The sequence below is a fragment of the Leuciscus leuciscus genome, assembly GCF_965113295.1.
Source record: "Leuciscus leuciscus genome assembly, chromosome: 16".
Taxonomy (NCBI): domain Eukaryota; kingdom Metazoa; phylum Chordata; class Actinopteri; order Cypriniformes; family Leuciscidae; genus Leuciscus; species Leuciscus leuciscus.
This window is the reverse complement of record NC_138740.1, coordinates 27,024,981-27,043,082: the sequence shown is the minus strand read 5'-3', so window position 1 is coordinate 27,043,082 and position 18,102 is coordinate 27,024,981. Positions and strand designations below refer to the sequence as shown.

The 18,102-nt window shown below is 36.1% G+C and overlaps 1 long non-coding RNA gene across 3 annotated transcripts; it reads left to right on the top strand.

Annotated features, from left to right (window-relative positions):
* The first annotated feature begins 7,807 nt into the window (after positions 1-7,807).
* On the top strand, positions 7,808-10,105 carry LOC309478401. Of its 3 annotated transcripts, XR_014198971.1 has the most exons (5): positions 7,816-7,861; positions 7,965-8,034; positions 8,344-8,400; positions 8,897-8,969; positions 9,048-10,105. It is a non-coding gene; the product is annotated as an uncharacterized lncRNA (long non-coding RNA). The 3 variants fall into 3 exon arrangements; XR_014198970.1 differs by lacking the exon at positions 7,965-8,034 and having other exon boundaries at positions 7,808-7,861; positions 8,897-10,105; XR_014198972.1 differs by lacking the exons at positions 7,816-7,861; positions 7,965-8,034 and having other exon boundaries at positions 8,182-8,400; positions 8,897-10,105.
* Positions 10,106-18,102: the final 7,997 nt, after the last annotated feature.

Genomic DNA, 18,102 nt, shown 5'->3' with positions numbered 1-18,102 from the left:
TCTTTTGAGTCGCTAATAGCCTACAATCTTAATTTAATGTTACATTTCAATTGATGATACTTTTAGTGGATAACAACTAGGGTAACAACTTTTAAACTCAGTGTAAAAAGTTGTCCTTTTTTTAGACAAATTTCTAACGACTTTATAAAACCTTACTCTGACAATTATACAAATTAGGTCAATTTAATCAACGTAATCTTATTTAGCTTTCCCTCCTCTCATAAACATAAAGTAAAAAGACCCAAGTTTGATGCTGTACAGGCAAACAATATGTCATTAAGGGTGGACTGCAGCCCCCTGTACCTGAACACACCTAAACAGTCATAAATTAACAATTTCCCTTCAAAAAGAATTTAAGAGGGTGATACAAGGGGAATTCTGCTTTCAGCACAGAAGGCACAAGGTAATCCTTCATGCCAAGCCTCTGATGCAATGCATATAAGTATTGTGAAATCAGGCCCCTCGTGACCGAATGATCTGCTCCGCTTCATTTGTGCCTCTGAAGGTGTGCATACAAAAAATGATAAATAGCCTTCATTACAATGGTCACAAAACACATGGTCTTAAATGGATTACTATCGGAATGCTCAATGTTGTCATAGTAGAACAAAAGTGATGTGGTCTCTTTCTTATTTATGTCAGACTCAATGTGTGCGGTTTGTGAGCTCACTACCAAAGACACTGTATAACGCTTTTAGGCTCAGAAAAGTATTTTATAAATTATTAGTTGTTATCTCATAGGCTAAATTGAACCCTTTGCACTCATAAACAATAACTTTCCATCAAGATTGTTATGCAAATAACCTGTCTGATGTGTTTTAAGATGTTGACAGCTGTGCTTTTATGATTAAAGCGATGACGTAAACTTCAATAAATCTGATGTTGCAATCTTTCTCCCGAGGGCTAAACAAGTGGTTAAAAGGTAACCATTTGACATTTTTCCCAGTTCATTTTAACCCTGTTGTTAGAAACCAACCCAAACTCACCATATGCATAATCACATACTTTAGATTTGCAAGGCAAATCAGGTTTGGGATTTGAGTACTACTTGGCAGAACAGGGAAACCGATTGTGTTCTTCTGATTTGGATTCACACATCTATGGTTCGATTTTTATATGTTCATAGTTCATGACTTTTGAACTCTATGGCTTTCGTAATGGCCCAGATTTCTTATCAGATTTTTCATAAAATCTTAAATTAGACAGAGAAAAACAGATCCATACACATTACTTGTTTATTTATTTAAATACTAAAGCAAAATCACAAGAAAACACGCTATCTTTTTAAGACATATGGATATATTCATGCATGCTGCCTTTCCTCAGGAGTCTTTCTAAACATCAGTAGAAAAGGTGGCAGAAGACACATTGACAACCTGGTATGCATGCAATGCTGAGAGCTCAGCTTAGTCTAAAGAGGTTAAGAAAATATATATAATAAAGAGAAAGAGAGAGAGTGAGAATATGTGAATTTTAAAATATGTGAATAGATGTCTAAAAGCTCCAATAATCTTCTCAGTGTCATACAATAATCCACACATTTGTGCAGCTGCTTTGGTGGAAGGGTCATTCAGTTTGGTAGATTTTATGTTTCCATGAAACAATGCATATTTTACATCAAATGTTAATCAACTTTCATGCCACATGGTTTTTCATGCATAGATCTTCCCCAATACAAATTCATAATGACTAGTACCTAAGAATAAAATAAAATAAATATATAAGTACTTTGCAAACCGTGAAAACCAAGGAAACAGAAAGGAAAAAAAAAACAGGAATCAATGATAACCAACTTAGGGTACGTTTACATGACAACGACGTAGTAAAATGGAAAAGGTTTTCCTTTGCGTTTTTCATGTACAGACGACAACGGTGTCAAAACGATCCCTGTTCACACGGATCCGCTAAATGACAAAAAATGCTGTATTATTCATACCAGGCCAGTAGTTGGCGATGTCCCTTTGTAAATAAACACTGCACGCCTATAGACTGAACATGTAATACACTTGTGTATGACATCACAGTTTTCACAAATGCACGATTTTGCAAACGGTATCGTTTAAAAAAAACTGCACTTTGAAACGCGTTTTCAAATGCTTGTTTTCAGGCCCCCAAATTACCATTTTCATGTAAATGAACAACAAAAACTCATAAAAAGTATTCCGTTTTTAGTTGAAAATGGTGTCGTGTAAACGGCCCCTAAGAATCCATGAAAAACTAAACTCAAATTTACATCTAGCAAGTAATGGGCTTTATTAGATTAAAACATCCACCCTGTTATTGTCCACCCTGTTACTTAATGCATTGTAAATGTAACAGGGTGGACAAATGCCATTGAATGTGAATTTGAAATTTGAAATATTTGGTCAGGATTATTAGGTTACACTAGCCTGAGCTTGACCAGAGTGTTTCTCCCTCTGACAAGAAGACTAAAAATAATAGAACTTCAAAACTGTTTTCAACAAACCTGCTCAATCCACACAATCCACCAAACTGTAGGAAGCCATAGTTTTTTACGAATTTAAAATCCATATTAAACATAATAATAAATCAATTTATAGTGGCAGGCACCATACCAAATTCTTTATATCCAACAAATAAATTCTTGCGCGGGAAAAAAAAAGGCATATACAAGCGCTGTGGCGAGCCTGTGATGACAAGTTGGGAATGCCTTCTGCTGTTTTGAGTTGAAATCTATTGGAAAACACCGCAGATGCATTATTGTTCACATTGTGGGAAGGGCTCCCTCAGCACAGCGCTATGAGTAATGCCTGTGGCCGGCCGCAGAGAATGCCACTCTCACACACTCCAATGAATTAAGGTCAACTTTGCATGGCAGTGTTGCTTACAGGCATCTGACTGTTACTTTTCACACTAGCTTAATTAACCAAGTCTGTGCTATTCCTCTCAAAATCTCTCTTTCACTCCCACATGCATAAACAAACAAAGCAAAGAGTCATTATTCCTACTGTTTTTGGAGCTCAAAGTGTACATGGAAGGGTCAGACAGTGAACTCATGCCTGATGGTGGATTTACCGCTGGAGTCTGGACAGGCCTAATTATCACATATTTTTGCCATCACTAAATTAAGAAGAGATTCTTTCCATGCCTCCTCCTCTCCATTTAATTATTTTTAAGGGGAAGGGTTTTGGGTGAGTCCAAGGACACTGTTTGGAATGCTGGAAGATGTTTCACAAACATGCTAAAGGGTTTTAGTTTTTTTTTCGTTTTTTGGTAAAGAGGGAGCAGAAGTATGCAGTCAGAGGAACGAGCAGATTATGTTTGACAAAATACAGGATGGTGGCGGTTGACACCAGGATACTCTCGTCTGGGATGCAGGATGTGTCCCATAATTCAGAGCAATGATCTGTGTGGCCTCATGCTTGAGTAAATGTGAAGCAGAATCATGTTTTTGTGTTCTGTAAATCATATCGGTGTATACATTTTTGAGAACAAGTGAACAGGATGTTCAGCACATGGCACTGACAAATGCGTTTTGATTTAGTACAGCGACTATCAAGATTGTAAGCACGACTCTTTGAGAAGATCTTTGTCTATTTGTCACAACACATATGGACACACACATGCTGTTAAAGGGATACTTCACCTCTGGAAAGATGAATGTGTATTTAAAATAGGTCATTTATGTAGAAGAAATGTGAAGAATTTTTTTTATTTGGAGCTTTCTAGACTGAGAAAAGCCAGAAAATGTATTTTTGGCTTATGTGGATGAAAGACAACAACTCCCAGAATGCACTTGCTTCGCTGCCCTAGGAGGCCACTCCCAAGCCACGCCTGCCGGTTACAGAGCGCAGTTGAAAACAAGGCTTGGCTACTATTTGAGACTCCGTGATGAGTTTGCCCGGGATTTCGAGATCGCCCAAAATGTCCGGGATTCGGCTTTTGCGTTCTACAGTCGCCATTCATCATGTTTACTGTGGCGAGCAGGACGAGGCTGAGGGCCGCTGGAGAACGGCGCGAGGCCGGTGGCGTCATTACTGAGACGCGCCGGTCTCGCATCTCTCACGGAGGAGCGGGAATTTTCTTAGCAATGGTAAAACGCACATCAACCGATCACTTGTTTAGCGTTCATGTAAACACTACATTCAGATTCACCAATCGGAATGAATTCAGTTAGATTGAAACAAAAGGTGTGCATGTAAACAATGAATGGCGACTGCAGAAAGCAAAAGCTGATTCTGAACGATCTTGCCCGCCGGACAAGGAAAAAGAGGATGGTAACCCCTACTACTCAGCTTTCTCCTACTACTCAGCTTTCTCCACAGAACAAGAGCCTGCTAGCTTAGCTTCCAAAGAAAGACGGCTGATACTATGTGTACATTCTGTGAGTGAGATCCCACCCTCTATGGGCGGGCTGAAAACATGCGGGACAGCTCCTCCTACTGGCTGTAGTCTTTAGCCTCTGGCCAGAAAATCCTCCGATGACGCAAAATGACGATTTTTGCGTCATCGGAGGATTTTTTCCAGACAAAAAATACATAAATCTCTTGTCTCAGGGGGTTATGAGGGTGGAAAGCACAGTAATTCGAAAATACTACAGGTTTTCTACTAATACAAAGCTTAATGCTAAATCCTGAAGTATCCCTTTAATTGTTTTGTGGAACACATAAAAAGGTCATTTTCTTTAAAGAACTTTCATTCTTTCGATTTTTTCCATTCAATATGTTTATAGTGACGACTTCTGAAAAAATAACATTAATAGCATTATGAGCTGGATGATAATGAAATAATTGAATATTTATTTGATGTGGATTCATTGTTATATTTGCATATACCTACTACCTACCTTGGCAAAAAATAGGCCAAGCCAAAAATGGCCAAATATTGAATTGTCTTTTAATGGTCTTCACCATTTTAATGACAAATCACTGGTCAGGAAATTAGCAAGAATTGCACAAATACTGTAGATAAAGTAACTTAGCATAGAATAGCCTTCCCCAAATTGCAGACAGCTTTTTACAGGAAGAAGAGTGAGTGTCGTTCCACTCAATGTTAATGGCCTCTAACAGTTCATGAGTAGTTGAAAAATGTCTCCCAGTTTGTTGGAATTTAAAGGGATCGTTCACCCAAAAAAATGAAAATTGTCATAATTTACTCACCCTCACGTTATTCCAAAACCTATGAGATTCTTTCTTCAGTTGAACAAAAAAGAAAATATTTTAAAGAATGTTGAAAACCAGACAGTTGACGGTAGCTATTGACGTCCATAGTAGGGGGAAAAAATATTATGGAAGTCAACGGGGCCCGTCAACTGTCTGGTTATCAACATTCTTTAAAATATCTTCTTTTATGTTCAACAGAACAAATAAACTCATACAGGTTTGAAACAATATGAATAAATGATGACAGAATTTTCATTTTTGGGTGAACTATCCCTTTATCCCAATATTCTCCTTTACTCCAAAGCATTAAATGACTTTTCACAGAGAAGTAGCTCACCAATACCAGCAGCTAAAAAGGCTCCTCTCATCCTCGATGCCTCGCTGTGGTAGAGATGCATTTATTATTATATTTCTCACCAGATTTTCGAAGACACAGCTCTGGAGGTTCACCATGCAACTCGAGTTTCATTGTTATTCATCACTCCACACACTAACTTCCCATATTCTGCCAAAAACGTTCTGTCTTTGATGTTTTTCTGAGACAGCAATGGCTTTTTAAGTATTGCATTTGCTTAAATGTGGCTAATTTCTTGACCAATAATTTGTGGTTAAGACAATTAAAAGCTTAATGTTTAGCCATTTTGGGCTCTTTTTCTTTTTTGTTTTTGCCTGGGAGTGTTCATTTAATCTATTTGGCATAATCAGTTTCATGCCACTTCACAGGTGGATCCTCAACATGTTTAAACAGGGATTTTGGCAAAACAACCTGAAAGTCTTGCAACATCGGTAAAAGATTCCTAGAGACAGACTTGGGATAAGAATAGTAACAGAAACTACTTATTAAAAAAAAAAACGGTTCACTATGTTTTAGAATGAGAATACACACAAATTTCCTCAAAAGTGTGTCTGCAGAACAAAAAAGAAAATCTATTGGTGGGTCCCAAATGTTTGCAACACTTGAGAGATATTGAATCTGATTCCATGTGAATCTCTATCTCCATGTTTCTGTCTATGTGCAGTGACACATTCCATATTCCACAACAACAACAACAACAAAAATAAAATATTAAAAATAAAAATAAAAAAATACAGCAGAATAATAAATTGCAAATACATTATTATAGCAATTTTAATGTAATATTTAAATGATAACATTTAATTTGGACAAATATATGTTCATGAGTATTTACTAAAAATAATTAGAAAAATAAATTGAAGAAACAAATTATCAATGTAATAATTCAAACAAAAAAATAACAAATTGACAAATGAATAGATATATATGAATATAACTGTTTGAAATAGAAATGTAAAACTTTTTATTGAATTCATGTTTTCAAAAATAATAGATTTTTAAATTGACAAATAAATAGTCATCATGTTAATGTAAAACCTGACAGTATGAAGGCCGCGGCCATTGTTTGCCTCTTCATCGCTCAAAGAAAATTATGAGTGTTTGTCTTTTCACATTCCTTCCTGTGTTTGCTTTCACATATATGTGTGTGAGTTCATGGGATATTCTCAAAAGCCGGAAATGACTTCATATTAAACTTGCCTGACAATAACAAACCTGACTAATGAACAACCCACGAACACCTGGGCACACCTTTACTTTTACTAGACCGGATACACCCACACAGTCAAACAACATAGTCAAAGTTTATTGCATAATCATGTGTGTGTCCAGACATCCACAACCAAAAGCATATTGTATGAGGAACAACAGATCCATAATACACCACCGTGAGTGGAAATGAAACAGCATGAAAGCACAAAACTCACTTATCATTTCCTACATTTTGCCAGCTACCAACCACAACACATATAGCCTACTACACTGTAAAAACTAAAGGAGCCTCAAATATCCTGTCGGATACTCAAGGAACTTCAAAATGTAATTTAAGTGCCTCAAAGCTCTTTCTCCTATATTAGGGTTACTGGAGGAGCATTGACATTCTTTGAGGTTCTTGCTGGAACTTATGGGATCCTTTAAGCACTTTGTATTTAGTTCAGAGGTTCTGGAGTCACCTTTTCATTACCATGAGACCTCGAAGTGCTTTGGGGGAAAATAGAGGAACTTGAATGCGATAAAAGGGTTATTGGAAGATCTTTTAACATTTAAGTGGTTCCTGGAAGATCTCTTATGTTAAAGCCAGCATCTGGAGGAACCCAATGGTTCTGTGAGGCCAGAATGAGAATATTATTATCCTATTATTATTATTATAGGCTACTTAAGTTTGATTCAGTATAGCCAACATACCCAGGTGAAAAAAGACGTACTATTAAAAATGTACTTGAGTGTGTTTTTAGTAGGCCTACAATACAAATATACTTTAATGCATTTTTAATACATTTAACAGTAGCCTACGTCTTTTTCACCTGTAGCTTACATTTATTTAGTATCTATAGGCCTATTTTGTTGATTAATTTAAACCTTAAACAACAACACTAAATTATAATAATATTAATAAGAAGAATTCATTAATTATTATTGAATAAACAATAGTAATAAAATAATAATTTTTACCTACTTCTTCATAAATTATTATTTGAAGAAGAAGAACTAGGAGGAGAAAAGTTTTATTCTGTCACGAAACTGCTGTTATTCCTCTGCTGTCGTCACTTCAGTGATGCTCGCGCTGCTCGCGCGCAACAAAGCTCAGCTGATCGACGTCATCGGGTAACGGCTCCGTCCTCTCATCAAAGCTTCTGCCGTTTGATCGGCTCTCCGTTACAAGGTTTGTAAACTCGCCAAATAAATATAAATACAGAGTCTACTCACTATTTATTCAAACACACATATATAAACTAAATTGATTATACATGACTACTTTTTTACAGTGTTTACCACTCGTTTATTGCACAGTATCTATGAAGGTTTTAGCCGCGATGCTAACTACGTTGATCTAACGTAAGCTAATGAACAAATTGAAATTATTGACTTATTGTCTTAGATTGATTTAGTCATTCAATTCAACATATTCTGTAAAACTGTGTCTTCAAATTGCTGAGATAGCCTAACTAATGAAGCTGATTCCTGCTGTCGTCATTGGCGTTTGTTATGAATAACAAAAGCAGGTTAATATAGTTTGGTCTGTTTTTGTTTAGCCTAACTTTACTTACTACAGGTGCCCTCATTCTCTCAAATACCATTTTAAAGCCATTTACTGGTCAATAAATATGATTGTGAATAATCAGCTTTGTTCTTTTGTTTCCCCAGAACAACCAGTACATTTCTAAAATAATCTGAACATTTCAGAGGCAACATTGAATTACAGTAAGTTACCTACACCACATGCAAGTACTTTATTACTATGAACTTTCTCTGTGTGAAATTGTATTGTTTGACTGTGTACTTTTTTAATAAGTTATTCTCTGAAAATCTTCCCTCTTGCTCTCAAATCTCATTCATGTTACTCAGAAAAATAATATCACAGGTTTGGAGCTAATAATGCTATGCATTTTTTATAGGCTATACCTTAATCATATGCATTTGAATATAAGACATTTGAACCCTGAATTATAACTTAAAGTTTAGTCTTTTTCAAAAAAAAAAAAAAGGAAAAAGCTATTATATGACTTCAGAAGACTTACAACACAACCCATAACACATGAGTTGTGAACTCATTGACTATTTTTAGGATCTTTTCTGGGACATTTTTGGAGCTTAACTATTTTTTACATAAATTGTTGCATTGAATTGAACTAGACAAGTGTACATAAGAATAGTTTGAATGAATTACAAAAAAAAATTATGCTTGTGTTTCATGCAGTGATATTGAATGGTGACGCGTTGCATTATGCCTGAGATCTGCTTTCGGGTTCCACAGACAGAAAGTCAAACAGGTTTGGAACGTCACAAGGCTGAGGAAATTATTTAATAACTTTAATAACCTTACTAACAGTAAATTTTGTACTTTGCAGGGATCTCGGTAAGCTGAAATACAAGTTTGATCAAGAATAAAAATCCTCCTGTAGACCTGAAAATCACTGAAGTGCCTGGACCATCCACCAGAAAAGAGGAAAAGCAAACAGAAAATGAAGCTGATGCACCTTTTCACTTTTCTAACTCGTTAAGTACCTCACGTGTCCCTTGTGAAGATTTTATAATTGATTGCATTTTATGTTGCAGCGAGTAAAGGTGCATCACATTTGTGAATTTCGTGAAATTACACAGGCAAAAAGACAAAATTGCTGATCGTGTGGATTCTTATTGAAATGACTGAATTCACCAGTGAACATTCACAGAACAACAGATCATTTTACTGCACCTTAACTCTGTTAAAATGGAAAATGTTTTCTGCTTGTTGTGACATAAGGAATACTGTTTCCGGGTCGAAACCTCTACTTCTACTTCCTCTATCTTGTTTCTAGATATTGAGAATACTCAACAACCATTTATGGGAACTGTTGATTCAAGTCACACATTTAAGCTTTTCAAAAGGCATAGTGTACATTTCAGTCTCCAGTCTCACGGCATCCCAGACTTCAACATTTTATGATTCAAAATAGCTGAATAACTAACCATCTGAGATTTCGGAATAGAGATAAAGGTTAGGATCCTAATTTTCAGGAATATTACAGCACAATGAGTGTATATTAGCACTGTTTGTTGTTTGTTTTTGGCATCTGATAGAGCTTTTGGACTTGGAAACAGTGACGTCAGACTTAACAAGCGGACTGAAACACATGTTTTAAAATTAAGTGAAGATGGACATTTTTAATTAGTCAAAATTGTTATTTTTTTCATTGATTTATTACTTGGAACATGTTTTTTCCATGCATTTTGTTGAGATGTCTTTTCTTGTGTAGCTTATTGTATACACACGGTTGATTATTCATGTTACTTATGTATTATACTATTTTTTTTGTGTGTGTGTGTATTGATTGATATTAATCTATTACTAGCTTTTTTTTCCAAGTGCATGGAAGTGAATGTATTAAAATGGATCTAAAATATGTAATAAACAATTCTTATTTTGTATTTGGTTCAGTTTGTTTATTATAATAGAAGTTAATGGTGGTAACCATAGTAACAACATGAAATTAATTTAATACAAATAAAATAAAATTGAAATTTGGTTCCTGGAGGCACCCACGGTGGTTCCACACAGTGCCTTATATAAGAGTTCCTCAGGAAACCTGTGTGGTTCCTCAGAGAACCGCCCCTTTTTAAAGGGTGCCTAGAGGATCTACAGACGGTTCCGCCGGTGTGGCAAAGTGAAGAACCCCAAAAGGTTCCTCCAGGCACCTTTTATTTTTACAGTGTATTATTAGGTCTCTAATTTGTATGATCCTGTTCATTTTAATCAGATGAGGTCATATGACCTGTTGATAACTACACGGCTGCGTTTTCTCTCAGAACAGATGGGAAGTGACACAAGGAGGGGGAAACGGGGGCTCTGAAGCCGAAGTTGAAGCTGAAGAGGAAAAAGGAGTGAAAATAAAGGGAAGGAAAACTTCCTGAGCGTCACAGGCTGCTCTAGTGACGCCTTCTCATTGTTTCTCAAGTGTTTAAAACAGAAAGAGACACAGTCTTGAACTTGCTGCTGTGAAAGCTGCTGATATGTTTATAGAGTCGCGTCTGTGAACTCGCTGTCGGATAAAATGAGTTCCTGTTGCAAAATGTAACCATGTGACAGATGTAACATGTGACCACGTTTGTCTACAAGCGTGACACTCCACGGTTCAGTTCAGAACCGTATAGAAACACGGTCATGTGCTCAATGTATTCATCATGTCGAATGTCTCTGAAACACCTCTCCATTTTGCTACAGAATGTTCCAGCAAGTCTTCACGTCCACACATCCCCTCATTTACCCCCTTCTTACAATCATCAACACCGACAATTCACTGAGAAACAAGCCGGACGCGGCCACAGGCCTAAAAATAAACCTCAACGGCTCCCCAAGGATTTCATTGAGTCATCTGCATTATACAAGCTCTCAGTGTCTGTTTATGTGCTCTTAAAAGTAAATGAACTTTACAACTTTCCAGAAACAAGTAAAAAGTCTGAATTTGATTCTGTTATTCGCAGAAAAGTTCACTTGAAACTTTCACCGTGAAAATGATCTCGGCAGACAGAATGTTCCTTTCATTTTTCCGGAGCTCTGTGGTTGCAGAAGTGGAATTTGCAACCCCTGAAACGGTTCAAAATAGGTCATGCTAACTCCACAGCACTGGAAAACAATCGCAAAACACAAACAAAGAATTCAAGGGCTTTCCCAGGGATAGTTAAACCATCTGAATGTGATTCCTCGACACTCCTTTTTGGTCTAGTACCACAATTCTAAGCAAAGAAGACCTGAGAAGCCAGGTCCATGTATATTCACAAGGTAAGTATTATCTAAGAGCAAATCCGGTAATTTAGTATGGCTCCCGGTGATAAGGGCGTGTATTTTTCCTGTGTCACGTTGTCTATTCAGATCACTGGAGGATAATGCTCTCCTGACCCCAGCACTAGTCTGCAACCCGTATCACTTTCTCCCTGTCTCTTTCTTTTATGATCCGTGTCTTTGTGTTTTGTCTTTACAAATACAAATGCACTTCCACTCTCTCTCTCTCTACAGTCTCCAGCAAAAGAGCAGAGTATATCAATCGCTCGCTGTCTACAATTCCTACTTTGTCTGTATATAGAGCCAAGGAATATGAAAAGAATCCATTATTCAGTTTGGTTCGATGGTCCACTTTAGACACTCTACTAGAAGTCACTTTGCAACATGTCATGTAACTACACTACATTTAACTCTCATTAGAGTATTAGTAGACAGAATGTCTTTTGTGTGACCATAAAAAGAAAGAGTTAGCAGATATTAAGCAGACAATCTGCTAATACTCTAATAGTTCAAATGGAGTTGCAAACTTACTTATACAGTATAGCTAGAATGCCTAAAGTGGACCATTGAAATAAAGTGCTAACTTTAGTTTGAATATTCTGCTTGCCTTCAAGTATTCTGGATGTCGTCCTCAATTTAGTTTTTCCTTTAGTTCAAACCGTTTAAGGTTTTCTTTTTCCAAGTATTTAATTCTTGCAGTCATTATCTAAATACTATGGACCCAGAAAGGATTTGGACAATTAAGCCAGACTTAAAACTGCATTCATTGTATTGCCATAATAGCTAACAAAGATCTGCGAACAAATAATACTTAGACTATAGTGTTTAAAAAATCTAAAGTCAAATAAAGAACTTTTCCATATGTACAAGTGACGTCTAAAGAAAACAGTAAATATCAAGTTAAATATGTGAACAGGGTATTTTGTGTATGAAATTATGCAATGTTTTCATAGTGTGTATTTGGGATACATACTGTAAAATGCTAGTTATTAGTTTAGTTGTAGAAAGACAAAGGAGCCATTTTTTGTCATTTCAACTTGAGAATCAATGGTGATTTAAGATGTGATGAAAATTACGAGAAAACTCTTTTGTGATGCATCCTACAGTATAAGATATTGTTAATGGGCAATTTAATTAATACAAATTTAGTAAACTAAATAAAGTTTGAAAATGGGTTTTGCTATTAAAGGTTACAGGGCCAAAAATGCCCACATTTGAAGAAAAGTGCTTGTGCTGAAAAGCTTATTATTTTGTTAATGCAATGATATCCATACATTACCGGGTGTGGCTTAAGCATCCAATTTAATACACTCGCTAGTGTTGAGAATAGCTATTCTTTCAGCAAAAGACTGAGTAATATTTCTTCAGATATGCGAGGAATCTTTAGCAGTTCCAGATGTCGAAAATCAGCATGTGATTTAGCTTTCAGCAAGACCCCTGCCTAAAGGATGGCTTGTCAGAGTTTTAATTTAGTAGACATGATTAAATGTTTTCTAAAGCCTCAGAAAAGCTACATAATGGACTGATGTTACCTCAGAAAGTATGCTCACTATTCACAACATAGGATGTGATTTAAACATAATATGATGTAGAAATAATTTCAGTCAGAACAAACAATTGCAAGTAACACATTGAATTAAACATGAAATTTCGAAGTAGAAAAACTGAAATAGTATTTCAGCTCCAATAATCTTTCAGTAATCACATTGTAGAGCACACACACACACACACACACACACACACACACACACACACACACACACACACACACACACACACACACACACACACACACACTAAAAGTCAGTAAACTATTTTGAAGTTGTCCTTTCTAAATGAATAACCATAAAGAGTATTGGCCCATTATGCACTGTGCAAGAGTGAAGCAGGTGGTGTGTTTACATTGTGTTTATGCAATAGTGGTGTGTCTGAATCAGTGAACAGACTGATAAACACTGTTGAAGCCCTCCTCATTGGCCTTGACCCCTGTGCACTCTCCCTTCCCTCTGTTCTCACTCCCTTTTGTGTTTGTGTGCTATTGAATGTCTGCCCTCCCCGAGGGCTCAAGACTGAGACTAGGTCTTTAATGAGACATGGGTCACTCTGCCCAGTCACACACACACACACACACACACACACACACACACACACACACACACACACACACACACACACACACACACACACACACACACACACACACACAAGACACTTGGGTTGCTTATGTGGGTGGGTGAAAATGATAGGAAAGGAGAAGCGTGGAAGATGAGAGGTGAATGAGAGATATACTTACAAGAAACTGAAGCAGTACTGTGGTATAGTATCAGATATGGTATGGTATCATAGGCCTTTGCATAATGGTATCAGAGTTACCTCAGAAGCATCCATAATATGAATTAACAATGCATGCATTAATGTTCAAAAGATGGGGGCAGTTTTTATTTATTTATTATTAAGTTAATATATTAATTTTGCAAGGACACAATTGGTCAACAGTCAACAGTATACGTTACAAAGGATTTTCAATTAAAATGCTGTTGTTTTTTTACTTTCTATTCATCAAATAATCATGGATGTAGCACAGTTTCCACAAAAATATTATGCAGCACAACATTGATAATAATAAGAAATGTTTCTTGAGCCCCAAATCAGCATAATAATAATAAAATGATTTCTGAAGGATCATGTGACACTGAAGACTGAAGTAAAAATGCTAAAAATTCAGCTTTGCCATCACAGGAATACTTAACCATTTTAAAATATTGCCTATTAAAAAATAAAGGGAGGATACAATTAATAATATTTCACAATATTACAATTATTTTTCTTACTGTATTTTGACCAAATAGACTAAATAGAAAGACAAATCTTACTACAAAATTTTGAATGGTAGTGCAAGTTAAGAAAAACTACAAAGTTGCCATGGTAAAAGGACAAAAAACATGGTATGTTGATGTATCCCATGGTATTAATTGATGATTATATTCCTTTATAATGGTATTTACATGGTAACTCAAAGCTTTGATAAATACAATGATGGAGAATAGTCAATTTTCTTGAACCATAGAATTTATATGGCATTTTAAAGTACTTTAGAAGAATACCATATAGTATTACCATAATACATGTCTAAAAACATGTGTTGGTTAGTTAGACACAACAGGTGGGTGGGTTACGGTGAGTAACAGGAAAAGAGAAAACAGAATGATGTCAAGAATTGGGGTGGAGGGCCTCAAACAAGAGGAGTAAACAGCAGGAGAGAGGATGTTTGTGTGTGTGTGACATCACCGGTTTGGCTGTTGATTTGGGCATGAATACATGTAGGCTTATGGGTGGAGAGACTCACTATCAACTCACAAACAGTAGCCTAGAAATGTGGTCTGATCAGTCACCTGACACTGATGACACACAGCGATTAAAGATTTACCACTCTTTCTCTATCACAAAGAAAGGCAGACACTTAAAGGGATAGTTCCACAGAAATGAGAATTATGTATAGCCCAAAGCCTAGGCCTACATACAAGGACAGGGTCGTAAAATTCCGTCATAATCTATCATCACTGTCATTTTAATTATTTAATGATAATAAGCCATTTAATATGCTTTAATTGTTTTTGTTCACAAACTTACAGGACAATATAGGCTAAATTACGCATTTATTTATTTATGCAGAGAAAGTTGAACAGATCAGTGCGTCACTTTTCAGGTTGCATCATGAATGTTAGTCCAAGAAAAATCGCAATATGCTTTGTGCTTTGTTCATTTTGATATGAAACAAAGTCACAGAACGAAATAAACATCAGAAAATATGTAGAAAGATATAGGCTACAGTCCGACTTACCGAAATCCGTATCATGTCTGTCAAGTAATCGCTCAATCGGTGTTTCATTTCATCTGCAGATAAACGCCAATAAAACAGGTCACGGTATAGTCCAGGCGTTTTAGGAAAAAAGGGTGAACAAATTGCAAAAGAATCAAACTCAACTGATTTTTTATCCTCCATATGTCCTGAGTAAGGAAAAAAAAAGCCCCGAAGAATCCCATTAGGGGAAAGTTCTGAAAAAGACCCAAATATATCCTATTCATACGCCTATTCATTATTTTTCTCACATGAATAGGGTAAAAAATTTAACCTTTAGATATCACCATGAGAATTACTGAGTTGATTACTTATATCAAGACAAACCAAAAATGTATTACAAGTTTTTTTTAATTGTTTGTTAACATGGACAAACGGTGCATAATCTAATTACAGATGTGCTAATTTGCATAAATAGCACAACAGATCTAAACATTGGGTACAGCGTTTTTAAAACATTCAGAGATTCAGTCAGTCATTAATTCAAGGTCCACTCAACTGTCAACTCTCAACTGTCAACTTTCAACTGTCAACTGTCACTAAGCTGTCCCTCAGGTAAGAAAATGTTTTCCTACATGGATTATTCATTAATATACATTAATCAAACATACCTGGTGATCAACTACAATTTATTGGGAACATCTGGATGTGTGTTGAGCTGTTGTACGACTATTTTTGGTGAAACGATGTCAAGTTTAGGATTAGCGAATAGTTTCATTGATAGTTCATAGATAGCTAACACGGCTAGCAGCAGCAAATAACTTGTTAGCTGTCTTGAGATTAATCAGACTTGAATTACATACATGGCAGTGTAATGCCTACAATAATCCATGTATCCATATCTTAAGTAAGGGATAATGTATAGCGAGGCAGTTGTTATAGCGAATAACAACCCAGACAGGCTGAACGGGACCCTTGTCTCCTGTTCTTCCCTCAGACTCATCCCCCAGAAACAGTCCCACGGACCCAGCCCCAAACCCCATCTCTGCAATAATAATTAATAAAGGCCGTTTTAAAGTAGCCTACTTCTTCCTGCCTCTATGTATTTATGCTCATGGTTAGCCTAAATGGGTTCCATTCAGACCTTAACATTTAGTCTTTTACTGTTATATGTCAACAAGATTCAACAAGACATTTTCTCCTGGCTGTACCCAATGTTTAGATCTTTTGTGGTATTTATGCAAATTAGCACATCTGTAATTAGATTATGCACCGTTTGTCCATGTTAACAAACAATTCAAAAATACATTTTTGGTTTGTCTTGATATAAGTAATCAACTCAGTAATTTTCATGGTGATATCTAAAGGTAAAAATTTTTACCCTATTCATGTGAGAAAAATAATGAATAGGCGTATGAATAGGATATATTTGGGTCTTTTTCGGAACTTTCCCCTAATGGGATTCTTCGGGGCTTTTTTTCCCTTACTCAGGACATATTGAGGATACAAAATCAGTTGAGTTTGATTCTGTTGCAAATTGTTCATGGTTGACCCCCATTTTGGCTTAAAACGCCTGGACTAGTAGGCCCGACCTCAAAAATTGTTTTGCTTAAAGCGACCTCTGCTATAGGTTAGCTAGGTCTAAATAGGCTTACACTGCCGTTCAAAAGTTTTGGATCGGTAAGATTTTTAAGGGTTAAAAAAAAAGAAGAAGGAAAAAAATGTATTTTCTGCTCACCAAAGCTGCATTTATTTGATAAAAAAAAAAAAAAAAATAACCCAGTATTGTGAAATATTATTACAATTTAAAACAGCTGTTTTCTATGTGAATATATAAAGTGTAATTTATTCCTGTGATCAAAGCTGAATTTTCAGCATCATTACTTCAGTCTTCAGTGTCACATGATTCTTCAGAAATCATTCCAATATGATGATTTGATGCTCAAGAAACATGTCTCATTATTATCAATGTTGAAAGCAGTTATTTACATTTATATTTCAGGATTCTTTGATGAATAGAAAGTTCAAAAGAACTAACATTACAGTTTTTTAAGATTGCTATGACAGATTTTTCAATACTTTTAACAATTTTCCAAAACTCTTAACACAGTTAGCACTACATCCGTCTGTGTAAGCTATACTATTAACACATTTCTTATTGCTTTAACACAAAATGCATACAATTAACACAAATTTAAAATGCTTGAACTTCTTTTACACACAAACTCAAACAAGACCAAAACAATGGATTTTTACTGCCAAATTTACCAATGCTTTAACACTGTATGTCAGAACAGATAACACCATGTTCTAAACCTAACCTTACAGGCTAAAGTCAAGGTTAACAGCTGCTTATATTGGGAATTGAAACACAAATATATCCCCTGTATTTTATTCCATTGCTACTGAGAAACAGCTGATTGAAGTTATGCAAATATGGGACAATGTGGCATTCCACCATTCCTGTCTAGTCACAGCCTGGTTTGACGCCCATCAGAGGATGATGTCCATTTTCCTTGCCCCTTACTTCCCTTACCTCAACCCCATTGAGGAGTTTTCTCAGCCTGGAGATGAAAGGTTTTTGACCATAGTCCACACAGGACCAAATGTCCCTCCTGTATGCAAAAGATGCTGCATACCAAGACATCACAGCTGAACACTGCCAGGGGTGGAGAAGGCATGCCAAAAGATTCTTCCCAAGATGCCTTGCCAGGGAAGATATCAGGTGTGATGTGGATGAGAACGTGGACAAATGCAGAAGACATTTGTTTTGTATATTTTGTATTTTTCACATACAGTAATACTGTAAATGGCAGCTATATTGCATAATTTTGTTATCTTGCAG